Source organism: Bubalus kerabau, chromosome 2 (assembly GCF_029407905.1).
Source record: "Bubalus kerabau isolate K-KA32 ecotype Philippines breed swamp buffalo chromosome 2, PCC_UOA_SB_1v2, whole genome shotgun sequence".
NCBI classification, from domain to species: Eukaryota; Metazoa; Chordata; class Mammalia; order Artiodactyla; family Bovidae; genus Bubalus; species Bubalus kerabau.
In genome coordinates this window covers 157,077,001-157,098,287 of record NC_073625.1, presented here as the reverse complement: position 1 = coordinate 157,098,287, position 21,287 = coordinate 157,077,001, and the positions used below count along the sequence as shown (strand labels likewise).

At 39.5% G+C, this 21,287-nt stretch overlaps 1 long non-coding RNA gene across 4 annotated transcripts in view; it reads right to left on the bottom strand.

Moving 5' to 3' along the window:
- Nucleotides 1-232: 232 nt before the first annotated feature.
- The window catches only part of LOC129644953 (uncharacterized), a 30,876-nt gene continuing 9,821 nt past the window's right edge, over nucleotides 233-21,287 (bottom strand). For all 4 annotated transcript variants that reach the window (XR_008711082.1, XR_008711081.1, XR_008711080.1 and 1 more), the window contains 3 exons: nucleotides 4,972-5,193; nucleotides 2,862-3,118; nucleotides 233-1,429 (listed from right to left, as the gene is read on the bottom strand). This is a non-coding gene — a long non-coding RNA (uncharacterized LOC129644953). The remainder of the gene's footprint in view (nucleotides 1,430-2,861; nucleotides 3,119-4,971; nucleotides 5,194-21,287) is intronic.

Sequence of the window (21,287 nt, the reverse complement as noted above, 5' to 3'; positions counted from 1 at the left end):
TTTGCCTCATCCCGTTCTCAATAGCAATCACTCTTCTTTTCCTTACTTACCTTGGCCTTTTATATTTAGCTATAAAATGAACCTCCAAAGTAACCCATTAGATTTTCTCTTTATCCTCTTCCCTTTGTTTTATAAATGTTTTCTAACAGATAGGTATGGGACTTATGAAACAATCACAGAAAACTTGAATCAAGCTAATACAAACAACATGGGAGGTTAATGGTTTATATTGTTAAATGGTGTAGAGACAGAGCTTCAAGCCAAGCTTGATCCAGCAGTAAAATGGTGACATCTGGGGCCTAGTTTAATTCAGTTTCTCTATTCTGCCCTCCACAGTATATGCTTTATTTCAAGGCTGATCCCCGTTATGACCCTAATATGACTGCCAATTACTTCAGTGTTCTTGTCTACCAGGAAAAACAGAATGACTTTTTTCCCCAGAAAATGCCTCAAGATTCACTTTGATTGGATAAGCTTAGATCACATGCCCTCCTTGAATAAATCTCTGTGGCTGGGGGAGAGAATGCATTGAATAGTTTAACCTGACTCACATTCTCTATTCCTGGGACTGGAAGATTAAGTTTTTCCAGAGCCTAATGAATCCCCAGATATTTTCTGGGCTGCTAAGGAAGTAAATAGGGAGAAATGGACCTGAGGAGGCCACTAACCAAAGACCACTGTAACAGGTTGGAAAGAGACACTGTCCCTATGTGAAAAGCTGCAGTGGCCAGATGCTTAAAGCTTTTCCATTTGAAAATTAGAACACATGCTGTTTAAACCAAATTTGATGTGTCTAATGTGATACAAATTGACTTTCATCAGGAGGCATGAAGAACAATCATTAACCTTTGAATTTTGTGATTTTTATAAAGCACTAAATTCTATACTTCAGTGCTCTCATGAGGGAAGCTTTTGTGTTTATGCATTTTAGCCATTTCCAACATTCTCAAAATTGAAACAGAGAATTTTTTTTTTCCTTCTAGTGTAAAATTGAATAAGCAACAGCACACTGTAGGAAGTCAGTCTAGCCACAGCAAATCTGTACTTGTTTTTGTGAGAGAGGATGGGAAGAATGAATATTTGCCCTGTGGCATCAATTTCCTGTTTAATGTTCTCCAAGAGGCATTTGGAAAATGCCCAGCAACACAGATGTACGTAAATACCATACATAACTTGTTTTCATGAGTGGAAGGAGAAGTCTGTAAAATTATGACAAGGCTGATTTACCCTCACTGCCTGGTAGTTGGTGAGTCACTCTACCTTTTACTTAATAATTTGAAAGATGGATCATTCCAGAGTGTGGCATTGGAAGGACAGGCAGTATAGGAATAGCTTTGGCTTCTTAGCCCAAGTTCTTATTCATTCAGGGCCACTTAACATTCTGAAGTTTGCATCTGCTTCTTCCTGCTGGAGGTTGCCTTCAGACTGCCTATAAGGGGAAAAAAAAAAAAAAAAAATATATATATATATATACACACACACACACACACACACACACACATATACATGTGTATATATATATATATATATATATATATATCATGACAGTTTTCTAAAAAACAAACAAAATAACCTGTCCCAAACAGGAACCCATCTGTAAGGTCTGCAGACACGAATCCGTTTTCAAACCACAGAAAAACATATGCACATACCACATAGTATCTCTCAAGGTGTGGGCAGATGTGTTCTCAGTTCTGTAGTGACAAATTACCCCAGACCGCTTACACACCATTTCTGAACAACTTATTTAAAAGGTCATGGCTTGGTTGTAAAAGTCTTATTTTTGTTTAAACAACTAACCTCTAGGGCTGCTACATAATTTAAGAACTTGACATAGAAAGGAAGATTCAGACATGAAGAATCCATCTTCTAACTTATCCTTTTGAGTCATTTTCTCACACAAGGCAAGGTGAGAAATAATAGTTATGATCTATTTAGCATCTACATAGTTGGGTGCTTAGGAAGACTATGAAAGCAATGCCTTTATATATCTCAGTGTTAACTTTTCTTATATCCTACTGTTTGTTCAAATCTCCACATCTTAGGACATGAGGAAACTAGCACTTACAGAAAATAAAGTATAGCCCAGGGTCACCTGAGTGGAGTCAGTAGTCAAGCCCAGATCTGTCTGGCCCTGAAGCCCATACTCTATTCTCAAATTTAGAAATTATTAATTTAGGATTCATGGATGGGCTCCAGAAGATTCACAAGAATCTAAAATTAAATTTATAAATAAATATATATACATTTTTTTCCTCTGCGGAAAGCATCTAAAACTTTCCTCAGATTTATCAGCTGTATTTTCAGAGCCTGTCATAGTCTTGAATACAGTACACATGTAATTTAAATATTTGTTCAATGAACAATATGGGTACATAACACAAAAAAGCATTAGTACCACTGCTTGATCAATTATTTGATCTACAGTTTAACAGATTTGAATTTCCAGTACTACTGGCTGTTTGGATACCTAAATTTAGTTGATAATCCATTTGAAACTATTTGATATTTCTATAAAGAGATTAAATATTTTTAGAAGCTATTGTCTAAGGAGATGTTTTTTCTTAAATAGAGCTGGCTAATGCAAAGGACTGGAAACTATTTAGACCACTCTAGAATAGAAATATAATCTGAGCCAAAAAGACAAGTCACATTTGTGATTTTTAACTTTCTTAGCCACAGTCAAAAATAGTAAAAAAAAAAAAAAAAAAAAAGAAAAAGGTAAAGTTAATTTTAATCATGCTTTAAGTCAATACATCCAAATTACTTTTATTTCAACCTGAAAGCAATGTGAAAAATTATTAATAAGATATTTTCCTTTTTTTCATACTAAGTCTTGGAGAGCCAGTGAGTACACTTACTTCAGACTGGCTTCATTTTTCATGCTCAGTGGCCACACTGGCTCCTGGCTGCTCCATTTAAGTGGTGCACATGAAGATCCGGGTGGTTGAAAGAAGCAGGTATTGTTGATGAAGCACGGAGGAAGGTAGGAAGAGAATGTGGCAGGTTTGGACATGTGGAAAGACACTTCCATAATCCAAGGTACAGCAACGTTAGGTTAGGTTGCCAGCTCATGTTGCCAAAATTGTAGCTTTGCAGGTGATTACTAAGACAGGTTCTAGAAAACAAAACAGTGCAAAATCCATCATTTCAACAGAAGTCTTTTCCTAGTCCAGTAGTCACCTTTTTTCTTGGTAACAACATGTAGATCCAGGGTACACATTTAGGGAAGATGTGATGCAGAGTGACTCAAGTTATGCCTAGTAATTATAATAATAATTTTGTTCTTTTGACCACACCTAGAGCAAAGGGTCTGTGAGTTTCACAGTACAGAGCTGAGGTTGTCTTCACTGGCCAGGAGGAGCATTTCTCCATTTGACAGACCCAGGGAGGAGGCTGTGGAGCCCTGAGGTCACAGACTGCAAGAACAGACAGAGCCATAAAAGAGCCCAGGAAATTTTGTTCTGCACCCTACCCAAGCTTCATGCGTGTTCTTTTATTGCTGTTTTGAGGTTGTCCTAAGGCTTTTCCACAGGGTGTGGTCTTAGTCTACTATTCTATCTGCCTCTCCTAAGGCTGAGATTGAGCTCATTGAAATACCTTTTGCTCCTAGGTGGGCAGCTTGTGATCTCTAAACACATCCAGAAATTCTTTGTTGATATAAAGTATCTTTTAGAGCTACATTTCTTCTTCTAAATTGTTTAGTTCCTCAACATGACAAGCATAATATTGTCTTTTTCCATAAAATACGTAGAATCCATTTAGGAGCTTACGGTCTTGTTAGCATAGGTACCATACTTAGAATTTCCAAGAATGAGACATTACCTGAATCCGTGTTATCCCTGGTGTTATGGTTTTTTGTGGCGTTTTGTTTGTTTTGGGGATTTTTGACAGCCGGGCTGGTAGGATTTTAGTTCCCCAACCAAGATCAAACCTGGGCCTACGACAGTGAAAGCACCAATACTGGACCACCAGGGAATTCCCTCCCTGGCCTTCTGTTAAAAGCATTTGTTTCACGCAAGTGGTGGAAGATCTTTTAAATTTTAAAGGAAAAAAATACAACCAAACATATGAAGACATATGCCACTTGAGGAATAGAGATACTGTTTACTTGGGAACTTTCAATTTTAATATCATATGCTCCTGATAAACTATGAAACATTGGTAAGTTCAACGTATCAGAACGGAATGAAATCCCATGTCCATACAAATATTTGCTGGGTGAAATGCAGATGTAGTTGAACAAACTCTTTCCACCACCACTTGTCACCACTTGTCACCAATACCATCACTACCACCAGCACCACCACGACAGTTACCACCACCGCCACCATACCTCTCCTTCCGCTGACCTGCTTCAAGTGATTGGGGAAAAAGAGCCTAGGGAAAGAATGCTTCATGGGGAGTCACCTCTGCACTCAGGGCCATGTGCTCCCTCAAGTTACTGGGTCAGGGAGTGGTATGAATTGGAAAGAACAACATTTCTAAACCAATCCAAACACCAACTTCTTCCTCTATAACAATGCAAAGTTATGTGCTGAAGTAGACATTGACTAGAGTAATAGAAGAGTTTAAGAAAGCAATTAACTAGGAGGGTAAAAATACATGTCAGAGATGACTGTGGCTGAAAACCCTGGGGGAGTAAAGAGACAGGAAGTTCTCAGGACTCAATTCATAATGGAGAGTGTCCAGGTGTGGAGGAGGGGATGGATAGGGGATGATGCATATTCCCTGCAATGGGTACAGCCTCAAAATACTGAGGCTGCTTCTACAAAGTGTTTATGAAAACCAGTCTCAGAACTGCAGTCACTACTCACCAGTGACCATTGATGCTGTGCTGGTTAATTTCTAAGTTTGTTTTTGTAGCAAAATAGTGCTTTGTTAACCTAGTTTACAAGCAGAAGCCAAAAGGAAGATGCTCTTCAACACGTATGATCTGTTTCTTAATTCTCTGAGCCTTAGTGGCTTTACCTGCAAAATGGGAATGCATGCATGTGTGCTAAGTCTCTTCAGTCATGTTCGATTCTTTGCGACCTTAGGGACTGTAGCCCTCCAGGCTCCTCTGTCCATGGGGTTCTCCAGGCAAGAATACTTGAGTGGTCCTCCTCCAGGGAATCTTCCTGACTCAGGGATCGAATGTACATCTCCTGTGTCTCCTGCATTGGCAGGAGAGTTCTTTACCACTAGCACCACCTGGGAAGCCCAAAATGGGAATAATACAGGATAAATTAGAAAATGCATAATTTATTACATAGGATCTTCAACACATATTAGGAATGATCGTGATAACAGGGACCTTATTTACTAAGAGAATGCTTGCTTTATCTCTATTATCTTTATCTCAAAACACCCCTAGGAAATAGATACTATCACCCCCATTTTATAAACAAGACTCAGCAAGGTTAAAATCACACAGATTGCAAAAGATTTCTTCTACTCTACTTTTCACTGTTGGGTGCAACTAGATTTCTTTAATATATAAATTGTGTGATTTGCAATGGTTTAGACATCAGTGAAAGATGAAAATTATCCAAACCCAAATACAAATACATACAGAAAAACTCACTAATTTGGACCAACTAGGCCATTTTGAAGGAAATGTAACTTTATTACTTTCAAGTACATACAGTAACCAAAAAAATGACTAACAAGTACTGGCAGTTAAGACCTAGATTTAGTAGATAGATAAAAATAATTAGCATATCCAAGAAGGTCTGGTCTTGCCTATACTTTGAATAGAATGCTTTATAAATAAAAGAAATCTCAAGTGCTGGAAGACAAATTACTTTCTTTGGTAAGTAAATGCTTCCTTTCAAATATTATTTATACTAGTCATTTACTTATTAAGCCATGTTTTCATAGATAGTATAAAAGTACACACCAACTCAGTCCCTGTACACATGATAGAGGTTAAAATAGTCCAAATTAACTGCTGACATCTTCAATTAGCTTAACTTTTTTGTCTTTTAATTCTTTAGAATATAATGTTCCAAATAAATGTAAATTTCTAAAATATTTTTCAAATATTACAATTATTCAAACTTCATAAACAAGACTTATTCTGGTATTAATATGAATGGCACAGTATCAACTATGTCTTTTGTTACTGTAGACATTTTGAGTAATGCAGTCTTTTCTCAAATGAAATATTTATGTCATTTATGAGTACTCTTTATATTAATAGTAGGAAATGGAAAAAATTAAGAAAGTGTTCAGAATATAGTCTTTGACAACCCTGGCAGCAAATCTGCCCTCAGTAATAGATTCAACACTTCTATTTACCTCAGTGTACCATATATGGCCCAATCTGGGTGTGGACTCTAATATCTATTGCTGTTAATCCATGGAAAATATTTTAGTGTGATGTGTTCCCCTTAAAAGTTAATGGATTGTTGCAGAAAGAATAAAGGGATTTATTAAATATGGTGGTCTTGAACTATGCCAAATATTTTCTGGTTTTGTGGGAATACAGCAAAGGTAATAATTGGTATTATAACAAATGAGGGTCTCAGCAAGTCCCAGCTGTTGAACACATGACTGTTACTTGGGAGGGCAGATAGCAATATTTTTTCATCTCTTGAGTACAATCTGCTCTTGATACACCTGCAGAACTACAATGAACTGTTAGTGGGAGTTACATACAGACAAAGAAGACTGAGAGACATTTCTTTCCTCCTGCCTAGTGAAACTTCATCTGGTTGATATCTGTCCAGAGTTAAATTTTCCATATCATATAAACTCTGTGTTAGTATTTTAATTACATTTGATATGATGCCTTTCTTTGTAAAAGCCAAACAAACATTTGTAATAAAGTTTTTATTAGGTAGCATTTGGTTTTTACTGCATATTTGTATATATAACTAAATTTAACATTCAACAAACAACTTTTAAGCATCTGCTTTATCTGAGCACTATAATCTGCATAAGCAAAGAAAAGAACCAGGCACTATCCTTCAAGGCACTATAACTTCACGTCTTGGTAGAGAGATAAGATACATTTATCTAGAATCCTCACATGCTAGTAAAGTAATGCTCAAAATTCTCCAAGCCAGGCTTCAGCAATACATGAACCGTGAACTTCCAGATGTTCAAACTGGTTTTAGAAAAGGCAGAGGAACCAGAGATCAAATTGCCAACAGTCGCACAGAGTTGGACCCAACTAAAGTGACTTAGCAGCAGCAGCAGCAGCTGGATCATTGAAAAGGCAAGAGAGTTCCAGAAAAACATCTATTTCTGCTTTATTGACTATGCCAAAGCCTTTGACTGTGTGGATCACAAGAAACTGTGGAAAATTCTGAAAGAGATGGGAATACCAGACCACCTGACCTGCCTCTTGAGAAACCTGTATGCAGGTTAGGAAGCAACAGTTAGAACTGGACATGGAACAACACACTGGTTCCAAATAGGAAAAGGAGTACGTCAAGGCTGTATATTGTCACCCTGCTTATTTAACTTCTATGCAGAGTACATCATGAAAACGCTGGGCTGGAAGAAGCACAAGATGGAATCAAGATTTCTGGGAGAAATATCAATAACCTCAGATATGCAGATGACACCACCCTCATGGCAGAAAGTGAAGAGGAACTCAAAAACCTCTTGATGAAAGTGAAAGAGGAGAGTGAAAAAGTTGGCTTAAAGCTCAACATTCAGAAAACAAAGATCATGGCATCTGGTCCCATCACTTCATGGCAAATAGATGGGGAAACAGTGGAAACAGTGTCAGATTTTATTTTTTTGGCTCCAAAATCACTGCAGATGGTGACTGCAGCCATGAAATTAAAAGACGCTTACTCCTTGGAAGGAAAGTTATGACCAACTTAGATAGCATATTCAAAAGCAGAGACATTACTTTGCCAACAAAGGTCTGTCTAGTCAAGGCTACGGTTTTTCCTGTGGTCATGTATGGATGTGAGAGTTGGACTGTGAAGAAAGCTGAGTGCCGAAGAATTGATGCTTTTGAATTGTGGTGTTGGAGAAGACTCTTGAGAGTCCCTTGGACTGCAAGGAGATCCAACCAGTCCATTCTGAAGGAGATCAGTCCTGGGATTTCTTTGGAAGGAATGATGCTAAAGCTGAAACTCCAATACTTTGGCCACCTCATGTGAAGAGCTGACTCACTGGAAAAGACTCTGATGCTGGGAGGGATTGGGGGCAGGAGGAGAAGGGGACGACAGAGGATGAGATGGCTAGATGGTATCACCGACTCAATGGACATGAGTTTGAGTGAACTCCGGGAGTTGGTGATAGACAGGGAGGCCTGGCGTGCTGCAATTCATGGGGTCGCAAAGAGTCAGACACGACTGAGCGACTGAACTGAACTGAACTGATAGATATATAGAGTTAGAAGGGACCTCAGAGTTGATACAATCTTGGGGTTATATATTCAAACTCTTAACAGAGAGTTAGCATAAACAAGTGAAGTGAAGTACCAGGCAACTAGGGCACCATGTCACATCAGAGAGTTCCAACCCTGTGTTAAGGAACAGTCACTTTCCTTCTCAGTGGATTTGTTCCCATGTAGAAATGTAGGCTTCTTATTGCCCCATCTGTTGATTTCTTTTTCTTTTTTTTTGTCCAGAGAGGGTAGAATTCCAAGTTCTGCAAAAATTTCCCAATTTTTTAACATTGCCAACTAATTTGAACTTTCCTCAGGCCAGATGAAACACATGTGTGTGTCTCATTCAACCTGTAGGCTGCCATTTTGTTCTAGACTAGACTAACACCTCTGTTCTAGACTAACTGTTCCATTTTATAGATGTGGGAAGTAGCCTGTTTAAAGTGGCCTGAAATTGTTCTCTAGGACTTCCAGTCTAAAGCTTCCATCACTTAACTACACCTTCTTTCAACAGGAAAACAATTTTAGATGACTTCAAAAAGCACACACACACACACACACACACACACACACAAATTGCAGTTACAAAGCAACACATTGATATATTTTTTTAAAGTACAAGATGATATGAAAACCATGGGGTGAATTTATGGGAGAGAAGCAAATGAATGCTCACGTTAGGAAGAATTTAAGAAGGGTTTTTGCAAGCAGCACTTGTGCTAGATCTTGAAAGTTAATGAAAGTTGAAAAGTTAAGTCGCTCAGTCATGTCCAGCTCTTTGTGACCCCATGGACTGTAGCCTACCAGGCTTCTCCGTTTACGAGATTCTCCGTCCATGGGATTCTCAAGGCAAGAATACTAGAGAGTGGGTTACCGTTTCCTTCTCCAGGGGATCTTCCTGACCCAGGGATCAAACCTGGGTCTCCCACATTGGAGGCAGACGCTTTAACCTCTGAGCCACCAGGGAAGCCCACTAGATTTTGAAGGAAGTGATTAATACAAATTCATAAGAAGGAACAATAGGGGAATTCAGTAGAAGGGAACATAATAAAGAAGACTCTTGATTATGAATTTGTAAATGGACAGGCAAGACAGCACAGAGAATGGCTTGATTTAATTAGGGGGTAAAAATCATGTCACTATCATTCACTCAAGAAATATTTCCTGAGCTGCAACTGTGTGCTAGGCAGTGTTCTAAGCCCTGCAGTAAACAAGAGAGCCAAGGTCCTGGTTTTTTGTGGACTGGTTTTTCCAATGGCACAGACAGGTAATAAACAAGTGAAAAATGATATAAAGTACTATGAATAAAATAAAACTAAACAATGTGACAGTAGCAGCAGAGAATGCACATTAGATGGGATGATCAGGGAAGACTTCTCTGAGGAATCAGCAGTTGCTGACTGAGTCCCAAATGATGAGAAAAAGCCAGTCATACAGTGATCTGAGAACTTTCACATCAGAGGGAAAAGCTAGTGTAAAGGGCTTTGGGCAAGAAGGAACAGAAAGAAACAAGCGAACTGTGGCAAGCACAGTAGGAAACAAGGTCAGAAAGATAGGCAGACACTTTATTAGGCCTTGGTAAGCAGTCTGGAGTGAAATGAGGTTTCCCATAGAGAAGCAGCATAATTTGATTATAAATGCTCAGTTTTCAGCAAGAAAGTAGCATAATTTGATAAGAAAAGGAGGTAGATAATGGAACTCTTAAATGGAAGCTGATAAAATACAGTTAATTTTAGGGAATTGCTGAAGATTCCAGCGGGCAGAACAAGGATGAAAGTGGTAGCTGAGGGTCTGTTCTGCCTCCTGATTGCAGACTGGGTTGGGGTCAGGGGGCTCTGGGTAGAGACTGTTGGACAATCCAGGCATAAGGAGGATTAGGATTCATTCAGGAGTGGTGGAAATGAAGGGGAGGAAGCAGTTATCACGAACTCTAAACAGAACAAATTGAGACAAATCAGAACAACCAGATGAGAAAAACTGTTGTGAGGGACTCTCAAGTGTCAGAGTCGAAGTGGCCTTGGTGATTAAGAAGGGAGAGAATTCTATCAAGATACTAACTCTTAGGGGATCATGAGACATCTATTATAAACAACAAAAAATATAAAATTAAAGAGGCTTTGGAGGTGACAGAGCAGGGCAGGAGAGAGGTTTGGAACTGCTCTTTGTCTCAATAGAAATTGAGGCTAATAGACAAGCAGAACTCCCAGGAGTTAATATAAAGAAGAGAAACAGATTTAAAAAACCTCAATCCCGATTTTATCCATAGTAAGGTTGAGAATACAGTGTAACTAGGTGTTTGTTCTTCTTTTTTAATTGATCTGCTCAACCAAGGACAAAAGCACAAAGCCCATCTGTCAGCTAGGGTTTGGGGAAAAAATAGTGTGCTAGAAACATGTAGGTATTCTAATCAATGTATTAATAATAAACACTAATATGTTTTACTATAAAAAAGTGTTATTTGAAGCAAAATTTAAAGGAATGTAAAACAGACTCATATGGCTTCTCTCTCATTTTCACTTACTATCGATGATTGGGCTTCCCTCACAGCTCAGTCGGTAAATAATCTGCCGGCAATACAGGAAACCTGGGTTCAAGTCCTAAGTCAGGAAGATCCCCTGGAGAAGGAAATGGCAACCCACTCCAGTATTCTTGCCTGGAGAATTCCATGGACAGAGGAGCCTGTCAGGCTACAGTCCTTGGGGTTGCAAGAGTTGGACACAACTTAGTGACTAAACTACCCACCACACTGATGATTTCTTAATATTTGAATGTAAACCTGAGTGTTTTCCTAGAATCTTCAGCCTCTCTATACAGTCTGGGAAGGTTGATAGTCCTGAACTGGAAAGCTCTGAGTTTGAAAACAAAACAAAACAAAATTTTAGGCAGACTTTTAAACCAGCTCTTCACTCTTAATATAGCAAAGCACTGATTTTATATTTTAAGAAAAAAATTTTAAAACATTTATACCCACAAATATTTATCAGTACCTACGTACAAGAATGAAGAATATATGGTCCCTGTTCTCGTGGAGTTTACAATTTTATCAACAACAAAAATTTGGTAAGATCTTTATAGTAGAGGAATAACTTTTAGCAGAGCAGAGAGAGTTAAAAGAATAAGCAGTTGATTGCTTTCTAGGAAGACCCATGGCTATTGTCAGTTCCCTTTAAGAAGAATCAAGTTCATAATATGAGTACACAGGAAAAGATCAAGTACCTATTTTCCCATTAAAAATGCCAAATTGTGCCTGCCTCAGAAAAATTCTCATAAATTTTGCTTGGCCAGTGAGGAAGATTCTAGAAGATTTCCTTCAATTATTTTTAACAATGCATTCAAATTTCATTGTTTTGCTTTTGAGGAAAATCGCTACTGCTTTTGTAGCCATTAACATGTTCATCAATGCTTGTCATGAAGAATTCAAACACTGAACATAGTACAAATATGAACATGAAAAAAATCATTCCACTTTCCACTACTTCATAATGACTTCATCATGATTATGAGTAGAAAAACATTATCTGGGTGCAGATAGAAAGATCAATTAGAAGGGTAAAAAGGAGGAGGGAGATAGAGAGCTATAACACTTTTATATAAATTGGGTTCTGTGTTGCTATTTTCAATAAAATATATTACATTTAATTGTATCTGAATTTCAACTGGGAGAAAAGGAAAACAAAAAGGTAAAAGTAGAAGAGAAAAAAAGGTGGAATAAAGTGTGAGAGAACACCACCAACCACTGAACTCTGGCCTCTGGTGCCATGGCACTCTATACTAGGTGTACTAATCTGTGACTTAGTAGAGATTTATTAGCTTTACTTACGTTAAGGTACACATTTAAGACTTTACTTTCATGTATTACCCTTAACGTTTCATGTTTAATCCAATTTGGTTATAACATATGAGATAGCTTTCTATCATGAGAACGTATTTTTCTATTGATATACTCTGAAATCTAACACAGATATGTAGAACAGGAGGTCTTCTACATGGTTTCGATATGTGTGGATTGCAGGTATTACACATTAATTAATAATACTAGGCCCTCAATAACACAGTTCAAATCTTACTCGGCATGCTCTACGGTATATTAACTGTAAGTGCATAAAGTACAAATTTTGTTCCTAACACTTCAGTGCACCAATCACTATGTAAATAACAGATGTACATCACGATCCATGACTAATCACATCACTTCCTCCAAAGCCTGTATGGTCACCTCGCATCTGTTATTAAGTTCACCCAGATTTGTTTGTTATCACAGAGATAGTAAACTGTGCAGTTGCCCTGCTTCCTTGTCTCCCAGAGATAAACCTCTGTGACATTTTACAGAAATGGTTAATCAAAAGAGGGAATTGATCAACAGTGAGGAAAGTGCAGCCAAGTACAGAAAGAGATAATGCTGGAAGTAAAATCTGAATCCAGTGTGAATGGAATTATAGAAGAAATAACAGACTGTGGTGATGTTGGCATTGCTGCAGTGTGAGCCCTTCTCCATGTGCACCCAGAGGCACCTAGTGAACAAACTAATGACATTAAAGAGGAAAGTGGTTGTGATGAAAAGGGTGACGAAGTCCCAGAGGAAGTGAATCCCGGAAAAGACGTCATATTAAAAAAGCTCTTGGAGACATTTCACAACAGTGAACATGCAAGGGATAAAATGTTGGAAGCTGATGCAAACTTAGAAAGAAATCATAATTTTGCCAATGCATGGAACAGATTTATAGCAAGTTATATGATAAGACTATAAGTACAGTTGAAACTACTCTTGATGTAGCTTTCACAAAGAAATAAAATACTTTAATCCTCAATATTTCTAATGCTTTATAGTTTACAGACTGAGTATTTACTACTTTTTTCTTTTTCCTATACATTTAAGAGGAAACTTAAGAGGATTTTTAATGTTTTCAGAGAAAATTTTAAATGTCTTGGAATAATCATAATATTTCCGATTGATTAAGATCACTGGGCGCGGCTTCAGCTTGCATAGTCATTTTTACATTCTACACTCGAAGCAAGGTGAGATCTGTCTGTACTTAATTATCTTGTGCAAATTAGTACTTAAATATAATCTGTCCCCATTTTTTGTATCTCGACTTCTCAACTGAATTTGAAACTGCTTAATTTCAGATATGGAGAAGGCAATGGCACTCCACTCCAGTACTCTTGCCTGGAAAATGCCATGGACGGAGGAGCCGGGTAGGCTGCAGTCCATGTGGTCGCTGAGAGTTGGACACGACTGAGTGACTTCACTTTCACTTTTCACTTTCATGCATTGGAGAAGGAAATGGCAACCCACTCCAGTGTTCTTGCCTGGAGAATCCCAGGGACGGCGGAGCCTGGTGGGCTGCCGTTTATGAGGTCACACAGAGTCAGACACGACTGAAGCGACTTAGCAGCAGCAGCTTACTTCTACATTGCCTATTCCACCTAGCATAGCACTGAATATTTGGTAACTGCTGAAACAGCACTATGTTTATGCCCAAGTCTATGCCTCAACCAGTAACGCTGAAGAAGCTGAAGTTGAACGGTTCTATGAAGACCTACAAGACCTTTTAGAACTAACACCCAAAAAAGATGTCCTTTTCATTATAGGGGACTGGAATGCAAAAGTAGGAAGTCAAGAGACACCTGGAGTAACAGGCAAATATGGCCTTGGAATACGGAATGAAGTAGGGCAAAGACTAATAGAGTTTTGCCAAGAAAATGCACGGATCATAACAAACACCCTCTTCCAACAACACAAGAGAAGACTCTATACATGGACATCACCAAATGGTCAACACTGAAATCAGATTGATTGTATTCTTTGCAGCCAAAGATGGAGAAACTCTATACAGTCAGCAAAAACAAGACCAGAAGCTGACTGTGGCTCAGATCATGAACTCCTTATTGCCAAATTCAGACTTAAATTGAAGAAAGTAGGGAAAGCCACTAGACCATTCAGGTATGACCTAAATCAAATCCCTTATCATTATACAGTGGAAGTGAGACATAGATTTAAGGGCCTATTCTGATAGATAGAGTGCCTGATGAACTATGGAATGAGGTTCCTGACATTGTACAGGAGATAGGGATCAAGACCTTCCCCATGGAAAAGGAATGCAAAAAAGCAAAATGGCTGTCTGGGGAGGCCTTACAAATAGCTGTGAAAAGAAGAGAAGCGAAAAGCAAAGGAGAAAAGGAAAGATATAAGCATCTGAATGCAGAGTTGCAAAGAATAGCAAGAAGAGATAAGAAAGCCTTCCTCAGCGATCAGTGCAAAGAAATAGAGGAAAACAACAGAATGGGAAAGACTAGAGATCTCTTCAAGAAAATTAGAGATACCAAGGGAACATTTCATACAAAGATGGGCTTGATAAAGGACAGAAATGGTATGGACCTAACAGAATCAGAAGATATTAAGAAGAGATGGCAAGAATACACAGAAGAACTGTACAAAAAAGATCTTCACGACCCAGATAATCACGATGGTGTGATCACTCACCTAGAGCCAGACATCCTGGAATGTGAAGTCAAGTGGGCCTTAGAAAGCATCACTACGAACAAAGCTAGTGGAGGTGATGGAATTCCAGTTGAGCTACTTCAAATCCTGAAAGATGATGCTGTGAAAGTGCTGCACTCAATATGCCAGCAAATTTTGAAAACTCAGCAGTGGCCACAGGACTGGAAAAGGTCAGTTTTCATTCCAATCCCAAAGAAAGGCAATGCCAAAGAATGCTCAAACTACCGCACAATGGCACTCATCTCAATTCACGCTAGTAAAGTAATGCTCAAAATTCTCCAAGGCAGGCTTCAGCAATATGTGAACCGTGAACTTCCTGATGTTCAAGCTGGTTTTAGAAAAGGCAGAGGAACCAGAGATCAAATTGCCAACATCCGCTGGATCATGGAAAAAGCAAGAGAGTTCCAGAAAAACATCTATTTCTGCTTTATTGACTATGCCAAAGCCTTTGTCTGTGTTGATCACAATAAACTGTGGAAAATTCTGAAAGAGATGGGAATACCAGACCACCTGATCTGCCTCTTGAGAAACTTGTATGCAGGTCAGGAAGCAACAGTTTGAACTGGACATGGGACAACAGACTGGTTCCAAATAGGAAAAGGAGTATGTCAAGGCTGTATATTGTCACCCTGCTTATTTAACTTCTATGCAGAGTACATCATGAGAAACGCTGGACTGGAAGAAACACAAGCTGGAATCAAGATTGCCGGGAGAAATATCAATAACCTCAGATATGCAGATGACACCACCCTCATGGCAGAAAGTGAAGAGGAACTCAAAAGCCTCTTGATGAAAGTGAAAGTGGAGAGTGAAAAAGTTTGCTTAAAGCTCAACATTCAGAAAACGAAGATCATGGCATCTGGTCCCATCAAATAGATGGGGAAACAGTGGAAACAGTGTCAGATTTTATTTTTTTGGGCTCCAAAATCACTGCAGATGGTGACTGCAGCCATGAAATTAAAAGACGCTTACTCCTTGGAAGGAAAGTTATGACCAACCTCGGTAGCATATTCAGAAGCAGAGACATTGCTTTGCCAACAAAGGTTCGTCTAGTCAAGGCTATGGTTTTCCCTGTGGTCATGTATGGATGTGAGAGTTGGACTGTGAAGAAGGCTGAGCACCAAAGAATTGATGCTTTTGAACTGTGGTGTTGGAGAAGACTCTTGAGAGTCCCTTGGACTGCAAGGAGATCCAACCAGTCCATTCTGAAGATTAGCCCTGGGATTTCTTTGGAAGGAATGATGCTAAAGCTGAAACTCCAATACTTTGGCCACCTCATGCGAAGAGCTGACTCATTGGAAAAGACTCTGATGCTGGGAGGGATTGGGGGCAGGAGGAGAAGGGGACGACAGAGGATGAGATGGCTGGATGGCATCACTGACTCGATGGACATGAGTCTGGGTGAACTCCGGGAGTTGGTGATGGACAGGGAGGCCTGGTGTGCTGCGATTCATGGGGTCGAAAAGAGCTGGACACGACTGAGCGACTGATCTAACTGAATGAAGACTGAAGACCCTGTGTGCTGTAACTAAGACTTGTACAGCCAAATAAATAAAAAAAAAATGTTTTTTTAATCACTTTGTTTTCTGCTTTGATACTTCCCTACACAAACACTTTATAGGTACTTCATGGCTAATAAACTAGCAATTGCCAGAGAAGATGTATCACTGTAGCAGCACACACTACATAAATTCCTATTAATTTGCCATTCTAGTAGCGGCACCTCAGATCAACCACAGCAGGCTCTTCATGAGAAGGGTCAGGAGGCACATGAAACCTGAAGAGGCCATCATGGGCCATCAGAGACTGTGATAAACCTGGGCAAACCCACTATTGGTGGAGGGTTGTTATCACTGTCAACCCAGCAAATGTCCCTGCTTCAAACTTGAGTTAGTCTGAATTCACTGTTGAACAGAATATGGCTTACTATCTAATTTCTCTCCATCCCCTCTCTGTGTTTGTCTTTCTCTTTTTTCCTGCTTTCTCTCCCTGATGGTATCCCCGTGCTGCTCCATCCCTTTTCTCTCCCTAGGATTCTTTGCTAAAACTGCTTTTTAAAATTAAGCTTTTGTTCTTTGGTATTTTTTCTACTTTTAGACTTCTTACTGTGTGCCTTACAATGCTCTTTCCTGGCCATTTACTTTGTCCTCCTTCAAATCTTCACAGTTGTCTTCTTCTCTCTTTAAATTAGATCTGTTGCCTGAGCATTTAGTAAATGCTCTATTAGGGTAGTAGCTTGTGCTCAGGACCAGAAACAAACAGTTCTATCACTGGTGGCCAGTTAGTGGGACTTTCCCTTCAATATTCTCTCTCAAATATCTCACTCTCCTTGGGACTTAAACTATATCCCCTCTGTAGAGATTCATTTATGGGGCATGACTATGTGCTAAGCCTATAGATATGATAGTAAACAGAACAAATAATTTCCTACCTTCACTGAGCTTTCATTTTATTGGGGATGACATTGAACAAAACATCAGCTCAGTTCAGTTCAATCGCTCAGTGGTATCCGACTCTTTGCAACCCCATGGACTGCAGCATGCCCAGGCCTCCCTGTCCATCACCAACTCCAGGATAAACAATATAGATTTTGGTAGGTAAGTGCAATCATAGAGGAAAAACTCTTCCTCTACTGTCTTATGATCTGTAGCTTGGACCTGTCTGACAAGTGACAGATTAAGCAGCAGAAAAGCATACACATTTTATCTGATGTTCATATTTTTTATGGTATGGGGGCTTTAAAGAGCAAAGGGGTAAAACCATAAAGAAGCAGTGAGACATGGGGGCTTGTACACCATTTTAACAAAGAGTGATAAATAGTGGAAAAGTAACTAGAAAAGGAAAGGGTTTAGGTTTCTAGAGGTAGTAAATTGTGAAAATGTGACTAGGAAAAATATGAGAGGATCTAATGGAAGGGAAAGGTTATTATAATAAGATTTATTTGTGCAGATTCATCTTGGTGTCAATTCATCTCCAGATAAGAATGTTTTATTTTTTCTGATATCAGGATGAGATCTTTTTCACTGGAAATTTATGCCATGCTTTTAGGTAGAAAGGGTGAAGAGCAGAGAACACTTGCTGCATCTGCTGTTTCTCAATTGTCTTCAGCTCACAATAATAAATACGCCAAAGCAGTGTATTTGGAGGTGCATGTTCTGACTCTCTGTGAAGGCAATAACTGGGTACTGTGATGGGGCAGAGATGCATTGCTTCAGATTGGGTGGTTACAGAAGGATTTTCTTAGGAATTGACATTTGCTCTGAGAACTGAAAGCTGGTATCTTGGATAGTCAAGTGAAGATCCCAAGAAGGAAGTTTGCAGATAGAGGGAACAGCATCGCTGCCCTGTGGCAGCAATGAGCCACAGAGACAGCCCTGCTAAAGAACAGAAAGGTAGCCAGAGGGGCAGAGGAAGGTGAGCAAGGGTGAGCATGGAGGAGATGAGGTCAGGGAATCATCAGGGGCTGGATCCTGTGAGGCCTTTCAGAGCCATGGAAAGGAATTTGGATTCCATTTTGAATGCCATGGGGGACCTCGGAAGATTTACACTTGAGAGTGACACAAGCCAGTGTACTTAAAAGCTTACACAGAATATGTGTGGAAAGCAGATTTTAGGAGGTAGGATGGTGAAAACAGGAAGTCTGTCTGGGAGGTGAATGCAGTAATCCAGGCAAGAGATGGTGATGGCTTGGACAAGATGGTAGCAGTAGCAACGGAAAAGTATATAGATTTAGAATACATTTTGGAAGTAGAACTACCCAGAACATGCTGAGGAGGTAGACATATATGGGAAAGGGTGGAATGAAAAATGACACTTGAGCTTTTGGCTTAACCACTACTATGGTGTATTTACTGAGATAGGAAGGATCAGGGAAGGAAGTGTTTGTGGAAGAGGAATGAAGAGTTCTGTTTGTACATGTTCAGTGTGAGTGGCCAATTAGACATCCCAGGGGAGCTGTGTAAAGCTTGAAGTTCAGTAGAAGTCAACATCTCTTGCCCTTAAGTTTGGCAGAAATTTTACTGAGCAAATAGTTTAAGAGAAATAACAATACATCTATACTGAAGTTAGAATTATCAATATATCTTCATTTATTAATGTTTGAGTCAATTGCCTTATTTTGGAAAGCAAATGACTGGTGACAACAGGTTAATGCAAGAGTAGGGCACTTTTGACATTTGCTGTTAAATCAGTGTAGATAGTATTTTTCAGGAGCAGGATTCTTAAAGTATGCACCTGGGAACGTTCCAAACAATTTCCCAGTGGATTCTGATGTTTGACTAGATTTAAAACCCAACTCCATCATTTACTAACCTTATGGTTGTGGCAAGTTATTAAAGTTTCCACAGTCCTGTTTTCTTGTGTGGAAATGGAGATAATATTGACCTCAGAGTGTAGATTTCATCAATGGTCTCTTTAGTCTAATGTGGACATTATGCAAAGGGAGACAAGAGATCAGTGAAAGGTATATTTGTCTATGTCTCCCAAAGCCGACCTAGATCCAAGCTGGACAGGCCCAAGAGATGCTAGCTAAGGTGCTCAATACAACACTATAAGAAGGCCTGAGCCCTACCCATCACCTCCTCCACTTTGAGATGCATGAAGATAGTGAGGCCTGCTGGCAACCTGGAATGGATGATCATTTAATAAACTCAGAGGAGGGTGTGGCATTGATCCAAGTGTTAGCCTGGGGCTATTAAGATGTGCCTTGAGAAAAAGACTACATGCTTGTTATTCAGACTGATTCCACTAAGGCAGTGGTTCTCAAATTTACTGCTACTGCTACTGCTAAGTCGCTTCAGTCATGTCCGACTCTGTGTGACCCCATAGACGGCAGCCCACGAGGCTCCCCTGTCCCTGAGATTCTCCAGGCAAGAACACTGGAGTGGGTTGCCATTTCCTTCTCCAATGCATGAAAGTGAAAAGTGAAAGTGAAGTCGCTGAGTCTTGTCCGACTCTTAGCGACCCCATGGACTGCAGGCTCCTCCGTCCATGGGATTTTCCAGGCAAGAGTGCTGGAGTGGGGTGCCACTGCCTTCTCCTCTCAAATTTAAGTATGCATCAAATCCCTGGAGGGTTTATTAAAGCACAGATCACTGAGCCCCACTGCCAGAATCTTAAATTCAGTAGCTGTTGGATAAGGCCCAAGAATTTGCATTTCAACAAGTTTCCAGGGGATGCTGATGCTCTGAGAATCATACTGCCCTCCTGCATCCCAGAGAGCTAGGCTGTATGTATGACTGTGACCTCATACTCTGTACCTGGTACAGGCAGGACTTATCTATCTCAGCAACAATGTTGACAACACTCATAAAACAATTGTTATTGATTCCAAGTTTGGTCTGATTGCTGCAAGACAGACCAATTAACCTAAGGACTAGGTATTGAGGTATCCTAAAAGATGATGCTATGAAAGTGCTGCACTCAATATGCTAGCAAATTTGGAAAACTCAGCAGTGGCCACGGGACTGGAAAAGGTCAGTTTTCATTCCAATCCCAAAGAAAGGCAATGTCAAAGAATGTCCAAACTACCGTACAATTGCACTCATCTCACATGCTAGCAAAGTAATGTTCAAAATTCTCCAAGTTAGGTTTCAATAGTACGTGAACTGAGAACTTCCAGATGTTCAAGCTGGATTTAGAAAAGGCAGAGGAACCAGAGATCAAACTGCCAACATTTGTTGGATCATAGAAAAAGCAAGAGAATTCCAGAAAGACATCTACTTCTGCTTCATTGACTATGCTAAAGCTTTTGACTGTGTGGATCACAACAAACTGTGGAAAAATTTTCAAGAGATGAGAATACCAGACCACCTTACCTGCCTCCTGAGAAATCTGTATGCGGGTCAAGAAGCAACAGTTAGAATTGGACATGGAACAATGGACTGGTTCCAAATTGGTAAAGGAGTATGTCAAGACTGCATATTGTCACCTTTCTTATTTAACTTATATGCAGAGTACATCATGAGAAATGCTGGGCTGGAGGAAGAACAAGCTGGAATCAAGATTGTGAGGAGAAATATCAATAACTTCAGATACGCACATGACACCACCCTTATGGCAGAAAGCGAAGAGGAACTAAAGAGCCTCTTGATGAAAGTGAAAGAGAAGAGTGAAAAAGCTGGGTTAAAACTCAACATTCAAAACACTAAGAGCATGGCATCTGGTCCCATCACTTTATGGCAAATAGATGGGGAAACAATGGAAACAGTGACAGACTTTATTTTTTGGGGCTCCAAAATCACTGCAGATGGTGACTGCAGCCATGAAATTAAAAGACTCTTAGTCCTTGGAAGGAAAACTATGACAAACCCAGACAACATATTAAAAAGTAGAGACATTCTTTTGCCAACAAAGGTCCATCTAGTCAAAGCTATGGTTTTTCCAGTAGTCATATACAGATGTGAGAGTTGGATTATAAAGAAAGCTGAGCGCTGAAGAATTGATGCTTTT